The sequence below is a fragment of the Herpailurus yagouaroundi genome, unplaced genomic scaffold (genome assembly GCF_014898765.1).
Source record: "Herpailurus yagouaroundi ecotype Mexico unplaced genomic scaffold, PumYag 67569, whole genome shotgun sequence".
Lineage (NCBI taxonomy): Eukaryota > Metazoa > Chordata > Mammalia > Carnivora > Felidae > Herpailurus > Herpailurus yagouaroundi.
The window spans coordinates 1872001-1897643 of NW_024420375.1; the positions used below are offsets into that span (position 1 = coordinate 1872001).

The 25643-nt window shown below is 36.0% G+C and overlaps 1 protein-coding gene across 5 annotated transcripts in view; it reads left to right on the top strand.

The window, feature by feature from the left end:
• EDA (ectodysplasin A) overlaps positions 1–25643 on the top strand; it is a 445999-nt gene that overhangs the window by 163921 nt on the left and 256435 nt on the right. The gene's annotated exons all lie outside the window — the stretch shown is intronic.

The following is a 25643-nucleotide window of genomic DNA, read 5'->3' on the forward strand; positions in this document are numbered from 1 at the left end:
GCACAGTGGTTCTAATTTCTCCATATCTTCACCAAAATTTATTTTCTTTTTTTTAATGATAGCCATCCTAATGTGTGTGAAGTGGTATCTCACTGTATTTTGATTCATATTTCCCTAATGATTACTGATATTGAGCATCTTCATCTGTTTATTGACTACTGTATGTCTTTGGAGAAATATCTATTCAAGTCTTTTGCTGATTTTTTTTTAAGTTTCTTTATTTCTGAGAGAGAGAGAAGAGAGAGCGAGCGAGCATGAACAGGGAGGAGCAGAGAGAGGGAGACACAGACTCCAAAGCAGGCTCCAGGCTCTGAGCTGTCAGCACAGAGCCCCATGCGGGGCTCAAACTCATGAACTGCGAGATCATGACCTGAGCCAAAGTCATATACTCAACCAACTGAGCCACCCAGACACCCCTTTTGCTGATTTTTAATTGAATTGTTTGCTTTTGATGTGTTATGTTTTAAGAATTCTTTATATATTTGGATATAGTTTTCTGGATACTAGATATTTTTGTATTCCATTTTATGTTCTTTAGCTCTGTTCTGAGCTACAGTTAAGTTTCTAGGAAACTGTTCCTTTCCAGTATTGTTTTTAAGATTATTTAAGATTGAGCTCAGTCTAGTACTAATTATTCACTACTCCTTAAACAGTGACGTGTTGGTTTATTCTATTCAATGCCTTTTGAATTATGAGTTTTTCCATTCTAGGTGCCACAAGCAGGCATTACTCCTGGGCCTTGTGTGATCACTGGGTGTTGCTCTGCCTAATCCTTTTGGTTTCCCCCCAACCCCAGGTCTTGGGTAGTTTTCCCACATTCATGCACTCTGCTGGATACTCAAGTGGGAACCTTTAAGATTTCCAGGATTTTCTTTCTGGGCTGCTCTTTCTACTTTCTGGTAGTTTATCCCGTAAATAAGACCAAGATACCTTGGTTTTCTTATACTCTCAGTTCTGTCTCCTCAATTCAGAGAGTCTTCCAACCTGTAGCTGGGTTCTTCCTTAACTGCAATCTCGAAACTGTCTCACAGGACTAAGCTGGGGCAATCAGTGGGCTTACTTTATTTGTTTCCAGATTCTCAGGGACCATCCTCCTTTGTTCTCTGATGTCCAAGGTCTGGAAATCCTATGTTCTGTATATATTGTCTTTAAAAAATCTTTATTACTTTGCTTTAGTTGTTACAGGCTGTTACTCCATTTTGACCAGAAGTGAAGCTGTCGTATTATTTTAAATTATAAAGTTTTGCTGGTAGCTCAGAGAAATCTCTGACTCCAGAGACTTTTCTAAACTTGCACAGCCTCAAGTTCTTTGGACATATTATATTTCAAAAACATACAGATGTAATAGGGAGATCAACCTAATCATCTTGATTGTTACCTTTGTTTATTTTCCAACCTTCCCTACTCAACTAACTGGAAACCTTTTTTCTTTGCTAGGCACCCACTCAAATTTTTATTCGATGTTGAATCATACTTATTATTATATGTTAAGCACAGGCATGTGTGGAATATTTTATAGAATGACATGATTGCTCCTGCTGTTCCCAAACACCCATGTTTAAAATAATCTCCATGCCTCCTAGTTCTCCCAGTAAAACATTATGGCTCCATTATCCATGAACTTAAACCTTGAAAATAACATTATTTATATTTATATTCTGAACCATCTTTTGAGATTCTTTTAATTTTTCTGGATACCATGGGAAGTATTCCTTCTGATTGTTAGTGTTTCCTAAATTCTAGCCCCTGTAATTTCAAACAGAACTCTGTTCTTCCAATATTTTGACAGACATCTCCCCCATGCTGTTCATATTATGGTCTGACTATGGTAATATCCCATGTCAGTCATCATCTTTTAAAACTGAAGAGATCTCATTCATCTTTTTAATCTATTATTACCACATAGCAACCTTCCTTTCTGTACTCACACTATCCCTTCTATTGTTTCTATATTTCTATTCTATCTTAAGATATAGCTCCCAGAGCTACATTATAATATTCTATATTGTATCTAAAATATTTATATTATAGAATGACAGAGAAGAATAATATCCTTCTTTTTCCCTTTCTTGAAAATTCCCACTAATTAAAAAAACTTTTTAATTAGAGTTAATTAGAGTTGCCTGGGTATCTCAGTCAGTTGAGTGGTCCAACTTCGGTTCAGGTCATGATCTCATGGTCAATGAGTTCGAGCCCTGCATTGGGTCTGTGCTGACAGATCAGAGCCTGTAGCCTGCTTCAGGTTCTGTGTCTCCCTCTCTCTGTGTCTCTTCCCCACTGTTACTCTGTCTCTCTCTCTCTCTAAAAAATGAATAAGCGTTTAAAAAATTAAAAACAATAAAAAACTTTATAATGTTTTTAAGATATCACATAGATTTGACATCACATAGATTTGATGTCTTCTGGAAATATTCCCATATTCTTTTTCGCTTATACAACTAACTCAAAGCACATCATACTGTAAGTTATTTATATTGATACTCACTGAGCTCATCCTGTTATCTATATAAAATTCATCTAATTGGTAGAATTTATTTTATAAGCTCAATTTTTATCATTTGCTACAAAGTCAACAAATTAGGATAACATTGCTTTAATGAACACAAATTTTGAAATGAGGTTATAGATGATAGTTATATCCTATATCTGTCTCAACATCTATTATATTTTTTTATTTTGTTTTTGATGCATATGGAGTAAATCCTAACACATACATATAAATAACTTTAAATGCCAAAAAATTTTAATAGCTCATCTTAATCTTTAAGCCTAAAAAGAGTATTAGCAAATGTTTTCTTTGAAGTTGAATTATTAACTATCTGACAAGTGCTCATATTCTTTATCAAAAATATAAGAGAAATATCTAAAACTCACAAATAAGTTCATTAATGATAATTAAGTGTATTGACACGTTTACTTGTTATTTTACAACTGATTCTAATAACAAGACAAAGGCATATGTTGAACAGATGTGCACAGGCTCAATTTGATGCCAGACATGTCTCAGGTACATATGTTATAGTACTGTACTTGCTTTAAAGTTTTATATGAGCAGAAATGCATAGCCCTGAATAAGAGGGAAGCTGTGATGTTCCTAATCCTATATCTATTCAGAAGAACTTAGATAAGTGCACAGAAACGGCAGGACAAGATTTATTCTGAGGTTTGAAGAAACAAGTTAGGAATTAGGTGGTCCTTGATCTTATATATTTGGTATACAACCTAATCAATTGTTTGTGCTGATAATTCATAATTGTTTTTCTAAATTCTAAAATAGCTAAAAATATTTTTAAGTGATTTTCAAATTAAGTATAAGCAGAACTCCTGAAGTATCTCTGTATCCTAGAGTTTTGGGGAATACATTTTTTAAATCGTTCAAAATCTAAATATTTATTATTATCCTTTGTCAAACTTCTTTTTCTGTTGTTTTATCCTCAATAACTTCAAAAGTTTGTAGTCAAGATTTTCTTTCCAAAAACTATGAACCTTTTCTCCAATACCTTATGACATTAGTTTCTTTTTATTGTATTTCATTTTTAAGGCAGATTATAAACTTGCCCAATATGGAATTTAAACTTGCTAGTTTGTGGTTCTATAGAGGTTTCTAATGAATGTTTGGGATGTGGGTAGGTATTTTGTTGACAGTTCTTAGCTATTTGGTATGATGCCCATAAATCATGGCAAACTGTACTTTTATAAATGGTAATTTTGATTTCTCACCTGTGTTTCTTTAAAAATCTTAGGTGAATGAGACCTCAATTATTTTAATTATATATAGTTTATCATTTTTGATTTAGGAGTTACTGTCAGTAAATTTCGTACATCTAACCTGTGTGTTTCATAGGCCAATTTATGAATAAAAGACTATCTAATATTCTCTAAGTATTAACTCACAGAATTTATTTGTTTAATCCCTGTGATAGTCCTTTTTTATCTATGACTGTATCCTTTTCATTGTGATCTTTGAGTGGACCTATCCTTTTCTTGTATGTCATGTGATATACCACAGTCATGAGCCTAGATAGACTATGTTATTTGTAATGCTATAAATGGAGAAAGAGAAGTTTTGTGAAATTGCCCCCAAATTAAGCATAGGACACTTCCATACAGCATAGTTTTGCCCCACTCAGCATTCATATGGAACCACCTGAAGAAAGTAAGTAACACAGCACTGCCACTGCCTGCTTAACCACCCAGCTGCACTCCTGTGGAACTACCCTTCTGAGTCAAGCTTGCCTTACTCCTGGCACAGCAGGCCCTTCCCCCAGAATACTAGCCCAAACCCCTGACCACACCACCTCTCTAAAACCTGGAAATTTAAAGGTCAGCAGGCTTGGCTGGTATTGAGCCAGGAGGGCAATGTGCTACTCCTGGATAGAAGGCTGGTAAAAAACCCTGAGGCAGAGAGCATTGAAACAGCTATCTGAAAAATGCCTGGGGCACACAGAGGGAAGACAATTCCCTATTCTAGGGGCCCATCCTTGAAAGGCAGAATTCACTGAAATACCTCTCCAGGAACAAAGGAGTTGATGGCACCATTTCCTTCCCCCACCCCTCAGCATAAGTACAGAGCCACTTGTAGGAAGCAACTCAGCTCTTACAGTGGCTGCCTAAGTTGTTCACATCAAGCCCCACTACCCTGTGCCCTGGCTTGACTGCCCTTCTGTTTCAAGCTTACCTCTGTCCCAGTGTGGCATGCCCCTTCCCCAGAAGACCAGGACAAACCCTTGCCCATACCACAACTCCTGACCAGAGAATTCTGATTCTGTAGGGCTTCAGTTCTGGTAGAGTTGGTGCCTCTTCTCATTTCACAAGCCGACCAGAGGACACCTAGGTAAAACTCAACAGATACAGGCCAGTGAACGAGAAGATACAACAATTGAAAATATTCATGCACTCAGCATGGGAACACTCATATATAAAACAATCACAATCATAAAGGAACTAATTGCTAATAACACAATAATAGTAGGAGACTATAACACCCACTTGCATCAATGGACAAATCATCTAAACAGAAAATAAACAAGGAAACTGTGAATGACACACTGGAACAGGTGGATTTAACAGAGGTATTCAGAACATTCCATCCTAAAACAGTACAGTACACATTGTTTTCAAGTGCACGTGGGATATTCTCTAGAATAGATCACATATTAGGTCATAAAACAGACCTTAACAAATACAAAAAGTTTGGAATCATAACATGCACTATTTTTTACCACAACACTATGAATCCATAAGTCAAACACAACAAATAATTTGGAAAGACCACAAATACATGGAGGTTAAACAACATGCTGCTAAACAATGAATGGATCAACCAGGAAATCAAAAAAGAAAGAAAAAATACATGAAAACAAATTGAAAACACAATGGTTCCAAATCCTTTGAGATGCAGCAAAATTGGTCCTAACAGGAGAGTATGTACCAACGCAGGCATACCTGAAGAAGTAAGAAAAATCTCAAATGAATATCGTAACATTACACCTGAAAGACCTAGAAAAAGAACAGGAAACAGCCTAACACTAGCACAAAGAAAAAAGTAATAAACATTAGAGCAGAAATAACTGATATATAAAACTAAACACACACACACACACAGGAACACAATAGAAAAGATCAATGAAACCAGGAGCTGGTTCTTTGAAGAAATTAACAAAATTGATAAACTTCTAGACAGGTTAATTAAAAAAGAGACACAGAGATGTGGGGGGAAGACTTGAGTAAAATCAGAAATGAAAGAGGGGAAATAACAACTGACACAAGAAATATAAACAACTGTAAGAAAATATTACAAAAAATATTCCAACAAACTGGATAGCCTAGAAGAAATGGATCCATTTCTAGAGATGTATAATCCACCAAAAGTGAAGCAGGAAGAAATGGAAAATTTGGACAGACAGGAAATTGAATCGCTAATCAAAAAACTCCCAACAAACAAAAGTCCAGGACCAGATGGCTTAAGAGGTGAATTCTACAAAACATTTAAAGAAGAGTTAATATCTATTCTTCTGAAGCTATTCTGAAAAATAGAAAAGGAAGGAAAACTTTTAGATTCATTCTATGAGGCCAGCATTACCCTGATACCAAAACCAGATAAAGACTGTAAAAGAGAACTACAACCAATAACCCTGATGAACATGGATGCAAAAATTCCCAATGAAATACTAACAAACAAAAAGCAACAATACATTAAAAAATAATTCACCACAATCAAGTGGGGTTTATTCCTAGGTTGCAAGTTTGGTTCATTAATTACAGATAAATCAATAAAGGAAGATAAGAACCATATTTCATTTCAATAGATGGAGAAAAAGCATTTGACAAAGTACAACATCCATTCATGATAAAAATACTTTAAAAAATTAGGTTTAGAGGGAACATACCTCAACATACTAAAGGCCATATATGAAAAACCCACAGCTAACATCATCCTTGATGAGGAAAAACTAAGATCTTTCCCCCTGAGATCAGGAACAAGATAAGGATGTCCATTCTCACTACTTCTGCTCAACATAGTACTAGAAGTCCTAGCCACAGAAATCAGACAACATAAAGAATAAAATGGGCATCCAAATTGGCAAGAAAGAAGTAAAACTTTCTATATTGAAAACCTGAAAGACTCCATGAAAAAGCTACTAGGACTAAAAAATAAATTCAGTAAAGTTGCAGAATATACAATCAATATACATAAATCTGTTGCAGTTCTATACACCAATAATAAAGTAGCAGAAAAAGAAATTAAGGAGCCAATGCCATTTACAACTACACCAAAACCAATAAAATACCTATGATTAAACCTAACCAAAGAGGTGGAAGACCTGTACCCTGAAAACTATAAACATTGATGAAAGAAATTGAAGAGGACAGAAATAAATGGAAAGACATTTCATGCTCATGAGTTGGAAAAACAAATACTGTAAAAATGTCAGTCTATACATTTAATGTAATCCCTATCAAAATATCAACAGAGGGGCACCTGGGGGCTCAGTTGGTTGGGTGTCTGACTGCAGCTCAGGTCATGATCTTGTGGCTTGTGGGTTTGAGTTCTGTGTTGGGCTTTGTGCTGACAGCTCAGAGCCTGGAGCCTGCTTCAGATTCTGTGGCTCCCTCTCTTTCTGCTCCTCCCCCACTTATGCTCTGTTTCTATCTCTCAAAAATAAATAAACATTAAAAAAATGAACAGAATTTTTCACAGAACTAGAACACTCCTAAAATTTGTATGGAACCACAAAAGATCCTGAGTTGCCAAAGGAACCTTGAAAAAGAAAAGAAAAGCTGGAAGTATCACAATTTCAGACTTCAAGTTATATTATCAAGCTGTAGCAATCAAAACTGGATGGTACTGGCACAAAAATAGACACATAGATCAGTGGAAAACAATAGAAAACCTAGAAATGAACCCACAATTGTGTGGTCAATTAATCTTTGACAAAGCAATAAAGCATATCCAATGGGAAAAGCACAGTGTCTTCCAACACATGGTATTGAGAAAACTGAACAAGAACATGAAAAAGAATGAAACTGCACCACCATATGCAGACATAAATTCAAAATGTTTTAAAGATGTAAATATGAGGGTTGAAACCATTAAAATTCTAGAGGAGAACAGAGGCAGTAACTTCTTTGACATAGCCCATAGTAACTTCTTACTAGATATGTCTGAGGCAAGCAAAACAGAAGCAAAAATAAACTTTTGGGACTTTATCAAAATAAAAAGCTTGTGCATGATGAAGGAAATAATCAACAAAACTAAATGGCAGTGTAGAGGATTGGCAATGATATTTGCAAATGACATATCTGATAAAAGGTTAGTACCAAAAATATATCAAGAATTTGTAAAACTCAGGGCCCCTGGGTGGCTCAGTTGGTTATGTGGCTGACTTAGGCTCAGGTCACGATCTCAATGTTGGTGATGTTGAGCCCCTCATCGGGCTCTTTGCTGACAGCTCAGAGCCTGAAACCTGCTTCACATTCTGTGTCTCCCTCTCTCTCTGCCACTCTCCCACTCACCTTCTGTCTCTGTCTCTCAAAAAATGATAAACATTTAAAAAAGTAAATAAGAATTTGTAAAACTCAACACCCAAAAACCAAATAATCCAATTAAAAATAGGCAAGAGACATGAATAGACATTTTTCTAAAGAAGACATACAGATGGGCAAGCAACAAATAAAAAGATGCTCAACATCACTCATCAGTGAAATACAAATCAAAACTACAATGAGATATCACCTCATATCTGGCAGAATGGCTAAAATCAACAACACGGGACAACAGGTTTGGGCAAGGAGAAAGGAACTCTCTTACATTGTTGGTGGGAATGTCAACTGGTGCATCCACTCTAGAAAACAGGATAGAGGTTCCTCCAAAAGTTAAACATAGAACTGTCCTATGATCCAGCATTTGTAAGTACTAAATATTTACCCAAAGAATACAAAAATTCAAATTCAAAGGGATAAATGCACCCTGATGTTTATAACAGCATTATCTACAATGTCCAAATTATGGAAACAGCCCAAGTATGCATTGACTGAGGAATCAATAAAGAAGGGGTGGCGTGTACACACACACACACACACACACACACACACACACACACACAAAATGTACTATTACTGAGCCAAATAAAAAGAATATAATCTTGCCATTGGTAACAACATGGATAGAGGTAGAGAGTATTATTATACTAAAGTTAAACAAGTCAGAGAAAGACAAATACCATGATTCCACTATATCTGGAATTTAAGAAACAAAACAAATGAGCAAAGGACAAAATAAGAGAGAGGGGCAAATGAAGAAATAGATATTTTCGTATAAGAGAACAAATATGGTTTCCAGAGAGGAGATTAGGGGATGGGTAAAATAGGTGATGGGGATTAAGGAGTGCTCTTGTTGTGATGAGCACCAGGTGTTGTATAGAGTTGTTGATTCACTATGTTGTATGCCTGAAACTAATATTATCCTGTATGTTAATTAAATGGAATTTAAGTAGAAACTTTTTGAAAAATGATAAATTAGTATTTAATAAAATTTTTGTTAAACTGCATATGAATGTTGAATGTGCTGTATATGAAAACAAGCTTGCCGTTTCTCTTTAAGGGAATGAATTTTACATGGGCTTCCAATAAATAGACATTCTTGTAGATTGATTCCTCTGTGTGTCATTTATGACTCCTGTCAGAAGAGACACTGCTAGTATTTTTGTAACAAAGTCTAAATTCCTATTCTTGTCCAATCTGCATAATGACCATATTTAGTTGAGTTTCTGAGGTTTATTTTTTATTACAAACTCAAAAAAAATTTTTTAATGTTTATTTATTTCTGAGACAGAGACAGAGCATGAGTGGGGGAGGGGCAGAGAGAGAGGAAGATCCAGAATCAGGAGCAGGCTCCAGGATCTGAGCTGTCAGCACAGAGCCCAACGCAGGGCTCAAATTCACAGACCGCGAGATCACAACCTGAGCCGAAGTTGGACGCTCAACCAACTGAGCCACCCAGGCTCCCCTACAAACTTTTTAAATAATCTTGAATGTATAAATTTTCCCCGGTGGTATTTCGATTTGATTATAGCAGTGTGAAACCAAAGTCAAGGTTAATGTGCTGGGATTTTAGAAATGGCTGACAAGCAGATGCTCCCCTAAATATGGCTGAGACTTTCATTTAACATTTCAAGTCAAACTGATGAGCCAAAGTGAGATCTTTATAGCTGCAGATAAATTAAAGGAAGTATTGTTTTATTATTTGTCTGTAGTATCACTGATCGAGGAAAAAATACCTGGAGGCAGAGGTGAACCAGACTCCTTAACAGTGATAAATAGTGATCTGAAACTCATGCCACTAAAGATTTAAGAGTCTGCTTGCCATGAAATATTTGATAAATGTCTCCTCCATGATGTATTTAAATAGTTCTGGCTTGTGTGGCCCCTTCATTTCCTTTCATGAAGAGCTTACTAAGGAAACCTTGTGAAACTTCTTGTGGTAAACCATGATTACATTCTATGGTTTTGACAATTGAAGAGTTCATTGGATTTTTATGCAGGCTGTTAAGTACAATAATCATTAGTTCATGCAGAGTGTATGAGGTCTGGCTGTCTTGTTTTCCTTCACTTTTGAATTATAGTTAAGGTAACCTCCTGTTTGAGCCTGCATCTTGCTATTCCATGTTTTCTTAGTGATGAAATTTAGTAAACCCATGATTGACCCATGAATCTTTACAATAGATTAGTAAAAATGCTTCCTAGAAGTTTCTGGCCGAAACTTTTATCTCAGCAGTCAGCAAATATTTTCTCTAAAGGACCAGATAGTAAGTATTTTCTTTATAAATTTCTTTTAACATTTATTTATTTTGAGAGAGTGAGTGCAAGCAGGGGAGGAGCAGGGAGAGATGGAGAGAGATAGTGCAGAGCCCAACATGAGGCTCAATCTTTCGAACCATCCATGAGATCATGACCTGAGCTGAAATCAAGAGTTGGGCACTTAACTGATTGAGCCATCCAGGCAGACCCCCCCCCCAACCGACATAGTAAATATTTTGACCTTTGTGGGCCATAAGTTCTCTGTTACAACTACTTGACCCTCTTCTATTACATATATAGCCATAGATAGTATGTAAATAAATGAGCATAGCTGTGTTCTGCTAAAAAAAAATATATTTACAAAAAGAGGGAACAACATTTCTTCAAAGACTGTATATATATATATATATATATATATATACACACACACACACACACACACACACACACACACACACACAAATGTCCAAGCAGGACATGAGAAGATATTTATCACTATTAATCATTAGGGAAATGTAAATCACAATCACTTTGTACCCTACTAGGATGTATGTAAATTTAAAAAAATGGAAAAGAACAAGTGTTGGTGATGATTCAGAGAATTTGGTATCCTTGTATATTGCTGATTGGAATGTAAAATGGTACAACTACTATGGAAAACTGTTTTAGCAGTTCCTCAAAAAGTTAAACATACGAATACCATATGATCCAGCAATTCCATTCCTTAGTATGTAGCCCAAAGAATTGAAAACAGATATTCAAATATGTGTTCACAAATGTTCACAATAGCTAATAGGTGGAAATGATCCAAATGTCCATATGTGGATGAATGGATAATTAAACAGTGGTATATCCGTATAAAGGAATGAACTCGGATTTTGATGACTTCTCGTCTTACATTTAGGTCTTTCATCCATTTTGTGTTAATTTTTGTATATGGTGTAAGAAAGTGATCCAGGTTCATTTATCTGCATGTTGCTGTCCAATTTTCCCAGCACCACTTGCTGAAGAGACTGTCTTTATTCCACTAGATATTCTTTCCTGCTATGTGAAAGATTAATTAGCCATGTTTGTGGGTCCATTTCGGGGTTTGCTATTATGTTCCATTGATCTATGTATATGTTTTTGTGCTAGTAGTATACTGTCTTGATGATTATAGCTTTGTAATACATCTTGAAATCCTGAATTGTGATGCCTCCAGTTTTGGTTTTCTTTTTCAGGATAGCTTTGGCTATTTTTGGGTCTTTTCTGGTCCGTACAAATTTTAGAATTGTTTATTCTAGCTCTGTGAAGAATGCTGGTGTTATTTTGATAGGGATTGCATTGAATATGTAGATTGCTTTGGGTAGTATAGACATTTTCACAATATTTGTAATTCCAGTCCATAAGCATGGAATGTTTCCATTTCTTTGTGTCTTTTTTAATTTCTTTCATAAGCTTTCTGTAGTTTTCAGTGTATAGATTTTCACCTCATTGGTTAGGTTTATTCCTAGATATTTCCTTGGTTTTGGTACAATTGTAAGTGGGATTGATTCCCTGATTTCTCTTTCTGCTGCTTCATTATTGGTGTCTAGAAATGCAACTGATTTCTGTGCTTTGATTTTATTGTTGCAATTTTGCTGAATTCATCGATCAGTTCTAGCAGTTTTTTGGTGGAATCTTTTGGGTTTTCCACATAAAGTATCATGTTGTCTGTGAAGAGTGAAAGTTTCACTTCCTTCTTGCGATTTAGATGCCTTGTTTTCTTTGTGTTGTTTGATTGCTGAGGCTTGGACTTAATACTATGTTGAATAACAGTGGTGAGAGTAGATGGACATCCTTGTCTTAACTTATCCTCGGGGCAAAGCTCTCAGTTTTTCCCCATTGAGGATGATCTTAGCGTTGGGTCTTTCATATCTGTGTTTTACGATCTTGAGGTAGGATCCTTCTAGCCCACTTTTTTGAGGGTTTTTATTAGGAAAGGATGCTGTATTTTGTCAAAATAGTGAGAATCTATTGTTAAGAATCTATTTCTTCATTTTCCCCTCTCTCTTTTTTGGCCCTTTGCTCATTTGTTTTGTTTTTAAGTTCCACATATAGTGGAATCATGGTATTTTCCTTTCTCTGACTTATTTCACTTTAGTATAATACTCTGTACCTCCTTCCATGTTGTTACAAATGGCAAGATTATATTCTTTTTATTTGGCTCAGTAATATTACATTGCATATATATATATATATATATATATATATATATATATATATACACACACACACACACACACCACCCCTTCTTTGTTGATTCCTCAGTCAATGCATACTTGGGCTGTTTCCATAATTTGGACATTGTAGATAATGCTGTTATAAACATCGGGGTGCATGTATCCCTTTGAATTAGAGTTTTTGTATTCTTTGGGTAAATACCTAGTAGTGCAATTCCTGGATCAAAGGGTAGTTCTATGTTTACCTTTTGGAGGATCCTTGAAGTGAAGGGAGAACGAAAGGTTAAAAATCCTTGCCTGGAAGTTATTTTGTTCTTTTGTGGCCACACAAAAGTGTAGCTTAGCAACTCTGTTCAACTGTGAGGCACACTAGTGCTGCTTTGTGTGATTATGAAGTGGTACTTGTTTTAAACAGATCCAATATTACTGTATAGGAGCTTTATTCCTGGAGGATTTGTTAATCCTGGAGGATTTGTTAATGAATGTTTCCCATTGTTAGAGTTTTGTTTTAAATATATTATAAGAAATCTGTCCTAGGGTAGGGAGGAAGCCAATCAACCATATGATACCTGGCTTCTCTGTTGTCAAAAGGTGAAAAGACCTTTGAAGCCAACCTGAGACTTAAAACACATGTAAAATATAACCTGTTTGAACTCTCAATCTAGTACTGGAACAAAACAGCATGTATATACACGTTCAAAATGAAAAGAGGTTTTAGTGATTGATATGCGTTATTTTTTACTTCCCTCACTTATACTGCAAAATTACTTCTTATATAGAATGAAATAAGGCGACATCAACAAATTATTTTCTGTGGATCATTCACCAGGTCAATTATATTCTTCAGAATTTAAGTCTTGCTTTGATAGTCATGAAGTATAAATGTTTCTATAGTGCAATAAAGAATTACAGAATAAGGACATTAACATCAGTATATGTCAGATATAAGTTCAGTTATGGGCATCTGGGTGGCTCAGTCAGTTAAGCACCTGACTCTTTTGGTTTTGGCTCAGGTCATGATATCATGGTTCGTGAGTTCTAGCCCTTGTAGGTCTCTATGCTGACAGTGCAGAGCCTGCCTGAGATTATCTCTCTCTCCCTCTCTCTTAGCCCCTCCCCTGCTCCTGCTCTTTTTCTCCCTCTCAAAATAAGTAAATAAACTTAATAGAAATAAGTTCAGTTAAAAATAAACATAGTGGGATTGGGGTTGAGTACACTAACGTCATTCAATTAAAAGTTTAAGCAAACCAGTGATATAGCTCTCATTGGATGAAATAGGGATGGTTTCTGGAGAAGCTGAAAATTTAGAATATTTTCCATGTCACAAGAGATATTTGGTGACCAACAGTAGTGAACACAATCTAATCTTGTTTCTTAGCAGAACCAGAAGTAGCAGCAGAATGACCAAAGGAAAGGATTTATGAAATTAGCAAAGATAGTATGTAAAAAAGTCATGTCAGTTTCCTTGGGAGCAAATTTTTCTAATGAATTCTCTAGACTAGCTATCTCTATTTCCTTTCTACCCTTCTTCCTTGATACTTTACTGTATAGTATCTATCCACTGTCACCATTCTATTAAAACCAGTGATATAGTGTAATTTCAGGCTAAATTCTGAAACCCGTTAGCCTTTATTGAGTCCTTATGCTTCACGATCTCTGCCATATTTGATGTAACTTCTCCAAAACTATTCATTGGTCTCCATGATACTGTACCAACCTAGCTTTCCTTCTGCTTAAAAAAAGTTTCTTTTGTATCCTTCCTTATCTCTTTCTTTTTCCTTTGTTTTCTCTAATCATTTTCTTGTGAGACCATCCACTCTTCAGTTTGCAGTTAAATAGTCTCTTGTCATAACTTCAGAATGCAGACAGTGCTTTGTTAACATACTTAAACATCCCAAGTGGCTGATGACACAGCTTTCCAAAATGAAGAGATAGAAATCAAGTCAGAGAAGTGATTTGTAATTTTTTTAAGTATTAAAATAAGGTATTAATGTTGGGTCAAACTTGAACATAAGTTTCTGATACCCAAGCCTGTTTTCGAGTACTTTAGAAGATGTTTTTCCAGGTTTATTCTATCAGCATGTTTTGAACGTCTTGAGCACTATTTGGTTATGAGTGCAATGGCTGCCTAACTAAATTATCTAATCTTAATATATCATAATGGCTCTGATTCGTGAATATTCACATGACTTTGGTGGATTAAAAAATATAAAGGAAGCCTAGTAAGTCAATAGTACCTGTACCATAAGCATGTCCTCTGTTGTCAAGATGTGTGTGTGGGGGGTGGTGGAGGGAGTGTTCAGATTTCACTCTTGTCCATTAAGTTGCTTAGCTATATAGTTTATTTAATCCTAGTTCAGTTTTTAGCTCATTAGTCAAGAAAAGATATTCAGTGTGTGAGCAATTCAATCAATGAAATAGCCTCCTGCCAGAAGTCCCTGAATATGTGTAGCATACCTTCTATATTTAATAAGACTATTTAGGCTCACAAGCATAGCAGAAAAAGGATACATCACCTGGCAACCAACTTTTGTTGTTGTTGTTCTCAATGTTGTGTTCTATTATAGAATTATATGTTTAACATGAACCAGTGTCTTAGCGTCTTTTTGGAGTAAGTGGAGCAAAACTTCTAAATGGTTTGCTCCATACTATAATATTTAAATATATCACTAGTGCCAGCTGTTCACCTGTCGTCCAAAGTGCCTTATAGAATTTCTTGGATGAATTATAAGTTTTGGCAGCCAGTAATTTTCTTGTTCCTTATTTTTGGTTCACTCAACCAAATGCTCCAAAATTATGTAATCTTTTTACACATATACCCCCCCAAACCAGCAATTAAAGTAGTATTATGAGTGAATTATAGTCTTTGCTTTTCATTTCAATAAAATATTGCCCTTTGATGGGCATATATGCTTGTACTTAATTTATGATAGAGAAGATGTGTCTTCTTTAAGGTTGTTTAATTTTGTTATGGAGAATTGAAAAATGTACACAGCCACCCCACATATGAATATACATCATCCAGCTTCAACAAGCATCAACCCGTGATCATTTTTTTACAACAAAACTTGAAATTACAGAATTGGTAAGTTAATTATGGATTTTCTATTTATATCTAGGAACTTGATGGAATTTAGAAATAATTTGAGAAGTTCTGTAGATAACGTTAATAAAAATAATAACAAAAATATTTACACATTGGTACCAAGCTCTTTTTAAAATGCTTTACTTGTATTAGATGCTTAATTCTCACAAAACCCCATTTCAGGGAAACTATATTACTATAATTTTACAGGTAAAAATATCATCTGAGGCACAGAAAGATAATGTGTCTAAGGTACCCAGTTTGTAAGTGACAGAAGTGGGGTTTGATCTCAGGAAAACGGACTCCAAAAATCTAAGTTCTCTACCACAAAAGGGAGAATTTGGAGAAAATAAATGTAATATCCAATTGAAGGTCATTCAGATACGAAGGCTGTATTGTATGAAATTCTAATGTATGCCCATAGGCAAATTCTAATTTTATAAACATTTGATTAACTCAGCTTTTTAAGGCTCCACCTGTTTCACAAAATCAAGGCACACCTGTAAATTAGAAAGGGAACCCAGTTAATATGCCAGAAGCTCTCTGACATGAGCTGTATTTTTGTTGTCTGCATTCTATCATGCTGTATCATCTTTATCAGTTAAGGTCCTTTTGGGTACAAGTAACAGAAAATCCATTCCAAGTGGCTTTAACGAAAGAAAATATCTTTACATATAACTTGATAAGGGCCTCATTATTTGTAGCTGTTCTTCCTGTATTTTTTCACTCAACAAATATTTAATGACTGCTTTCCACTCAGAAATGCTTAAGTTGAAATCTGAAGGATGAATAAGAGTTAACTAAGCAAAGAAAGGAGTGACTAGGAGAGATTCTGGACAGAAGAAACACCCTGTGCCAAGATGCAGTAGCATAAAAAAGCAAGGTATATTCAAGGGACTGAAAGAAGACTGACCTGGAAAGCACCGAGAACAAAGGGAAGACTGATTTTTTAAAAAAAAAGAACTAGATTTGAGATGTAGGCAGAGGTCAGACTCTGCAGGGTGTTGTAGGCCATTGTGATGGTTTTTAGCCTTTAGGCAGTGATAGGAAGCTATTGAAGGGCTTTATGTAGGGGATACTGTGATCAACTTCACATTAAAAATTTTTTGAACTTTTTATTTGAATAATTTATCCTAATAAGTTTCAAAAATAGTACAAGGGATTTCAGTATACCCCTTACTCATATTACCCCTGTGATAACATCTGAAATAACCATAGCACAATTATCAAAACCAGGAAACTAACATTGATACGATACTAATAATTAAGTACAGATGTTTGTTGTATTTCACCAGTTAGCTATACGTGTTTAAGAGATCCTTCTCATTGCAATGCAGAGAATGCTTTGAAATAGTGGAATGTAACTATAAGTGTTTAAGCGATCCTTGTGGTTGCAATGCAGAGAATGCTTTGAAGGAGTAGAATGTATGTGGGGACACCAGTGAAGAGGCTGTTCATATTGATGAAGTGAAGTGATACTGGCTGAGATTAGGGTATTGGCAGTGAAGATGCTGAAAATTATATTCACTAGATATTTAGGAGGTAACATAAAAAAAGACTAGGTGATTCATTTAATGGTATGCTGAGAGGGAAAAAGGTTAAGGATAACTTCTATGTTTTTGGCTTGGAGAACTGGCTAGAAGGTGGTGCAATTCACTGAGATAAGGACTAGATTTGTGGCGGAAGGTCAAAGTTTATCCTTGGATAGACAGAACTATGGGTAGGAAGTTGGATATGAAAATCTGAAGCTTGGAAGAGGGGCTGTGTAGTATTCTATAGTATAAATGTACCAAAACTTACTTACAAACCCCATCTTATTAGACATTAGACTTGTTTCCAAATTTTTCCTCCTAAGTACAGTAAACATAATTGTAGCTAAATCTTTCTGTACATCCTTAATTATTATTTCCTTTGGTTAAATTTCCAGAAGTGTAATTTATGGGCTAAAGAACATGTACATACAATAGTATTTGTAATATTCTCTAAATCGTTAAAGACAAACTGATAAATCATTAGCAGTTTTTAAGCTAGAGTACTTCATGTGGGAAAGTATTGGTAACTTGTGGTAGACTATAAATGTTGCTTCTAAACGAAGAGACATCAAAAAAGTTTGTGGTGCTATATGTGACATCAGTGGGTAGTCTGGCATGGGATGAAATTCAATATTCTAAGAGAGACTAGAGGCTGGTAAGTAATAGAAAGGAACTGAGAATGTGGAAGCTTGGGAAGATGGTGGGAAGGAGGACCCTGAACTCTCCCCATTCCAGGTTTATAAGTATATATCATCCATATCAAAGTAAATAAAACAGTGATCCAAAGACTGGCAGAATAAACTCCACAACTAAATGTGAAGAACAGTTTGCATCTGAAAGGCGTGGAAGGTCAGAAATTTGGAGGGAGGCTTCCTGCAGGAAGGAAAGAGCTGCACACTAGGAGAAGGAAGAGAAATGGGCCTTCCCATCAGGAAGCTCACCTGAGGAAGACTAATCCCCATAATGTTTGCCTTTGAAAAACAGAGGGAGTGAATTCCATGAGTTTGTATAACCTGTTGGACTTGGGGCCTGAAGCTTTAAAAGTCAACTGACTCAGCACTGGGTGAACCCAGTGGGCTAGTGGTAGATGTGTCCCCACCCTTAAAGAGACAGCAGCCTATGCAGAGAGGCATCATAAAAATGCCAGTTTACACAATACTGGGAGCAAATGGGAGACATACCTGTTCATACTGATTTTGGAGTGTATTTGGGGACTTCCCGTAAACAAAAGAGTGGGCAGGCACTATTTGCTTCCCCCACTGCCCAGCATAAACACAGAGCCACTGCAGGATGTGGCATTGCACAAACAATCGCTACTTAACCAACTAGCAGTCCCCCATGCTCAAGAATTCTCCTGAGGACTTGCCCACTCCAGGCCTGCTAGCTTTGGCCTTGGGTTCAGGAAATTTTTGATAGTGCGCACACCCTGTCCAGCCACCACCACATGACACACTCAGCCACCAGATGCACAGCTGCCACCACACACCTTGCTGGGCCACACACCATTACCCGCCATTGCACATTGGGCCCAGCTGCACCCAGCCATCACCATATGTAGTGCCCAACTTTGTACCCTCCAGCTGCCCCGGCATGCATCCCACAGCTGACTCGGTGCTTTGGGAGATCCAGGATAGGACAGCCCAGCACAAATTTTGCTAACACTCCTACTCTGCTCCCAAGTTCCCTGGTGGTCATATACCCTCAGAGCTGGCCTGCTTGAGTCCCATAGCCCACAATAGGCAGAGAGTCAGTGAAGACACTGAAATGAAAAGTGACCCAGACACAACAGCAGGGCATAAGCAACACACATGGGATACTCCTGAAGTGCCAAGTTCTGGTGAACAAGGGATATTGCTCCGAAGGGTACTCCAAGACATTTTGTTCATAAAGTCACTACTTTCAAGATCAGGAGACATAGCTGACACTCTTAACACACAAGAATAGAAACAGAGAGGGGCACCTGGGTGGCTCAGTAGTTTAAGCGGCCTACTTTAGCCCACGTCATGATTTCTGTGCTGACAGCTTGGATCCTGGAGCCTGCTTTGGATTCTGTGTCTACCTCTCTCTCTGCCCCTCTGCTGCTTGCACTCTGTCTCTCTCTCTTTCTCTCTCAAAAATAAAAATAAACATTAAAAAACATTTTTTTAAATAAAAAAAGAATAGAAACAGAGAGGCAGACAAAATGAGGACACAAGGAAACTTACACAAATAGAAGAAGAGGACAAGGCCATAGCCAGAGACCTAAACAAAACAGATATAAGTAATATGCCTCATAGAAAATTGAAAGCAATGATTATAAGGATACTCTTTGGACTTGAGAAAAGAGTGGAAGATGTGAGTTAGACCCTTAACACAGAGATAGGGAATAACATAGCAGAGGTAAAGTGCTTAATAAACAAAATGAGAAACATATATGATGGAATGATAAGCAGACTGGAAGAAGCAGAGAAACAAAATAATGACCTAGAACACAGAATAATAGAAGGTACTCGAGGTTAACAAATCAGAGAAAAAAATAATTATGCAATATGAGAATAGACTTAGGTAAGTCAGTGACTCCATCAAACATAACATTTGTATCATAGGAGTCCCAGAAGAAGGAGAGAGAGAAAACTTATTTAAAGAAATAATAGCAGAAAACTTCCCTAATCTGGGGAAGGAAAGAGAATACAGATCTAAAATGCATGCAGAACTCCTATGAAAATCGACAAATACAGGCCTACAAGAAGATATAGTATAACTAAATTTGCAAAATATAGTGATAAAGAAAAATATCTTAAAAGCAGCAAAAGAAGTCAGTAAGTTACAAGGGACAACCCATCAGCCTGCCAAAAGATTTTTCAACAGAAACTTTGCAAGATAGACACAGTGGCATGATATAGTCAAAGTGTTAAATGGGTAAAATCTGCAGCCAAGAAAATGTTATCCAGCAAGGCTATCATTCAGAATGGAATGAGAGATACTTTTCCACACAGACAAAAACTAAAGTTCATGACCACCAAACCAATGCTGCATGAAGCATTAAAGAGGGCGCTTTCAGTGGAAGGGAAAGACTAAAAGTGAGAGTGTAAAGGTTTGAAACAAAAAATCAGTATAAAGGAATATTTCTAGAAAATAAAATCACTGATGGAACTCACAAAAAAAGGATATAAAATAATATAAATAAGATACCTAAAACACGAGGATGAGAGGAGAAATTAATGGCTTCAAACATAAATGACTCTCTATTTAATATTGACGACTGTGTGCAGAAGAGGTTATATACAAATGTAATGGTGACTGTATATCAAAAACCACTAATAAATATGCAAAAGAAAGAAATCCAAATATATCATTAAGAAAATTAGCAAACATGAAAGAGTGAACGGTAAGAAAGGCCCAGAGAAAAATCTTCAGAAACAACTACAAAACAAGAAATAAAATGGCAATTAAAACATATCTATCAATGATTACTTTGAGTGAAATGGCCTAAATGCTCCAATCAAAAGAATTGGGGTGACAGAATGGATAAAATAACATGAGCCATCTATATGCTGCCTATAAGAAACTCATTTTAGACCTAAAGACACATACAGGTTGAAAGTGAGGTGATGGAGAATCACCTATCGTGTAAATGGATGCCAAAAGAAAGCAGGGTAGTAATCCGTATATTAGCCAAACTGAACTTTCAAACAAAGAATATAACAAGAGACAGAGAAAACAGCTATATAATAATAAATCGGACAATCCAATAAGAAGATACATCAATTGAAAATATTTATGCAACCAACATGGAAGCACCTAAACACATAAAAAAGTGAATAACAAACATAAAGGAACTAATCAATAATAATACAATAATTATAGGGCACTTTAATACCCCACTCACATCAATGGAAAGATCATCTAAACAGAAAATGAACAAGGAAACAATGTCTGTGAATGATACACTGACCAGATGGATTTAGCAGATATAGTCAGAACATTCCATCCTAGAACAGCAGACTACATATTCTTTTCAAATGCACATGGAACATTCTCTGCAGTAGATCACATAGTAGGCCCTGAGATAAGCCCTAACAATTTCAAGAAGATCAAAGTGATACCTTGCATCTTTGCTGATCATAAGTCAAATACAAGAAGAAATCTGGAAAGACCAAAAATATAAGGAGGTTACATAACATGCTACTAAATGAGTGAATCAACCAATAACTAAAAGACATTAAAAAGTACATGGAAACAAATCAAAATGAAAACACAATGGTCCAAAATATTTGGGATGCCACAAAAGTGGTTCTAAGAGAGAAGTTTATAGCCATTCAGGCCTAACTCAAAAGCAAGAAAAATCTCAAATAAACAGCCTACCCTTGCACCTGAAAGATCTCAAAAAAGAGCAAAAAATCACATCCTAAGCCAACAGAAGTAAGGAAATGATAAAAAATTAGAGCAGAAATAAAAGATAAAGAAATTTTAAAAACCAGTAAACAGAGAAATGAAATCAGAAGCTCGTTCTTAGAAAAGATTAACAGAATTGGTAAAGCTGTATCAACACTTGTCAAAAAAAGAGAAGGGACTCAAATGAATAAAATCACAAATATGAGAGGAGAAAAACAACCAACACCACAGAAACATAAACAATTGTAAGAGAATATTATGAAAAAACTATATGGCAACAAGCTGGAGAATCGAAGAAATGGATAAATTCCTAGAAACAAACTACCAAAACTGAAACAAGAAGAAAAAGAAAACTTGCACAGACTATTAACCAGAAAAAAATTTTAGTTAGTAATTAAAAAAAAAAAAAACAACTCCAAACCAGCAAGAGTCCAGGACCAGATGGCTTGACATGCGAATTCTGCCAAACATTTAAAGAAGAGTTAATACCTAGTCTTCTCTAACTATTCCAAAAATTAGAAAAGGAGAACTTCCAAATTTATTCTGTGAGACCAGGATTATGCTGATAGCAAAACCAGATAAAGACACCACTAAAAAAGAGAACTACAGGCCAACATCTCTGGTGAACATAGATATAAAAATCCTCAATAAAATATTAGCAAGCCAGTTTCAACAATATGCTTAAAAAGTCATTCACCATGACCAAGTGGGACTAATTCCTTTGTTGCAAGGGTGGTTCAATATTCACAAATCAATCAACATGAGACATCACATCAATAAGAAAAATAAGAAACATATGGGGCGCCTGGGTGGCTCAGTCAGTTAAGCGTCCGACTTCAACTCAGGTCACGATCTCGCGGTCCGTGGGTTCGAACCCCACATCGGTCTCTGTGCTGATGGCTCAGAGCCTGGACCCTGTTTCGGATTTTGTGTCTCCCTCTCTCTCTGCCCCTCCCCCGTTCATGCTCTCTCTCTCTCTGTCTCAAAAATAAATAAACGTTAAAAAAAAAATTAAAAAAAAAAGAAACATATGATCATTTCAATCGATGCAAAGAAAGCATTTGACAAAGTGCAACCTCCATTCATGCTAAAAACCTTTCACAAAGTAAATTTAGAGGGAACATACCTCAACATACTAAAGGCTCTATATGAAAAACCTCACAACAAACATCGTCCTCAATGGGAGAAAACTAAGATCTATTCCCCTAAGATCCAGAACAAGATAAAAATGTCCACTATCACCACTATTATTCAAAATAGTACTAGAAGTTCTGGCCACAGGAATCAGACAACACAAAGAAATAAAAGGCATTCAAACTGGTAGCGGAGAAGTAAAGCTTTCACTATTTGCAGATGATATACTGTATGTAGAAAACCCAAAAGCTTCACCAGAAGTCTGCTAAAAATGATAAACAAAATCAGTAATGTGGCAGGAAATAAAATCAATGTACACACAATGTACTGTGAATGTACTGTGAAAACTATAAAACACTGGTTAAGTAATTGAAGACCACAGAAATGGAAAGTTATTGCATGCTCAAGGATTGCAAGAACAAATATTGTTACAATGTCTATACTACCCAAAGCAATCTACACATTTAATGCAATCCCCATCAAAATACCAACAGGATTTCTCCCATAACTAGAACAAACAATTCTAAAATTTGTTTGGAAACATCAAAGACCCCCAAATAGCCAAACCAATCTTGGAAAAAAAAAAAAAAAACACAGCTGGAGACATCACAATTCCGGACTTCAAGTGATATTACAAAGCTGTAGAAATTAAATTGGTATGCTACTGGCACAAAAATAGACACATAGGTCAGTGGAATAGAATAGAAAACACAGAATAAACCCACAAATATATTGTCATTTAATCTTTCACACAGCAGTAAAGAATATCCAATGGGAAAAAAGACTCTTCAACAAATTGTGTTTGGAAAACTGGACAGCAACATGGAAAAGAAAAAAAAAACTGGATAACCTTCCTATACCATACAGAAAAATAAATTCAAAATGGATTAAAGATCTAAATGTGAGACTTGAAACGATCAAAACCATAGAAGAGAACCCATGCGGTAATCTTTTTCACATTGGCCAAAGCAACTTTTTTCTAGATATATCTCCTGAGGCAAGGGAAACAAAAGCAAAAATGAACTAGTGGGACCTCATTGAGATAAAAAGCCTATGCACAACAAAGGAACAATCAACAAAACTAATTGGCATCCCACCGAAATGTAGAAGATATTTGCAAATGACATATCTGAAAATGGGTTAGTATCCAAAAAATATAAAGACCTTATAATACTCAACACCCAAACAAAAAATAATCGAATTGAAAAATGGGCAGAAGACATGAATATACATTTCTCAAAAGAAGACATCCATCTGGATGGATGTGCCAAAAGACACATGAAAAAATGTTCATCATCACTTACCACCAAGGAAATACAAAAAAAAAAGCTATAATGATCTATCCTCTCACACCTGTCATAATGCTAAAATGAACAACAGAAGAAACAATATGTTTTATTGAGGATGTGGAGACAAAGGAACACTCATGCTGGTGGGGGTGCATACTGGAGAAGCCACCCTGGAAAACAGTATGGAGGTTCTCCCAAAAATTAAAAATGGAGGTATCCAATGATTGAGGAATTCCACTGCTGGGTATTTAACCAAAGAATACAAAAACAGTACACAGAAGGGGTATATGCACACCTATGTTTATTGCAGCATTATTTACAATAGCCAAGATATGGAAACATGCTGTGTCCATTGACTGATGAATGGGTACAGAAGTGATAATATATGCATGTATAAATATCACTTTTGCACACACAGACACACACACACACACACACAATGGAGTATTATTCAGCCATAAAAAGGAATAAAATCTTGCCATTTGGAACACATGGATGGAGCTAAGGAGTATAATAGTAACAAAATTACAGAAGTCAGACAGACAACAAGGAAATGGGCACTTAATTATAGAGAAGAAACTGATGGTTACCAGAGGGGAGGGTAAAGGGTATTGGGTTAAATGGACAATGGGGATTACAGAATATACTTATGATGAACAGCATGTGATGTGTGGAATTGTGAAATCACTATATTGTAGTCCTGCAACTAGTAGAACACTGTATTTTAACTAACTGGAAGCAAAATTAAAGCTTTAAAGAAATAAGTAGGCAGACACAGGAAGCAAAGAAACCTAAGTGATCAAAGTTTCACTAATTTTTTTCTTTGGTATATTTTTTTGGGTGGTTGAAATAATTATGTAAAGCTGATACAGATACTAAGATTTCGGTTTTTTTTAAGTTTATTTGAGACAGAGAGACAGAGCAAGCAGGAGAGGGGCAGAGAGAGAGGGAGAGAGAATCCCAAACAGGATCTACACTGTCAGTGCAGAGCCTGATGCAAGGCTTGATCTCAAGAACCAGGAGATCATGACCTGAGCTAAAATCAGCAGTCAGACGCTTAACCAACTGAGCCACCCAGGCGCCTCCAGGTTCAAAGATTTGAGATGAATTCATACCAACACTGTGAACATTCTCTGAATTAAATGCATTTTGTCTTTTTAGGATTTGAAAAAGGTAATTCAAAGGATGATTTTTTGAAGACTTGTTTTAGAAAAATGGTTCTCATACCATGCTTGATAACTAACATAGGTGAATTCTACTGCTTGTAGTCATCACTCACCTAACTTACATCACTTATCAAGGATTTGCTTTACTAATATTTCTTTTACATAAAGTAGATAAGATTTTTATTATTTCTTTTGAGATATATAACTCAAAGGATTCATAGAAATCAGTTAGAAACACAATTTACTCTGCTGAGAAGGCTACGGTTGTGATTTAATTTTTGTTTCCACATCTGTGAAGTATTATTACAAATGAATGCCAACCATTATTACGAATGGATGCCAGACCAGTTCTCCTCTCACGTGGGCAAAGCTAAAAGAAAAAGGGTTAAAGTATATTGGGAATGTTAAAGCAGGCTTAAATTTTATTGAAAGTGTTATGTTACACATAAGGAAGAAATGTTCAGTAACAAGGTTTATTAAATACTTCATTAACCAAGGGAGAGAGCTGAATCTCACTCCTGAGAACGTTACAAAATAGGCAGTCATCTAACAAGATTTAGTAG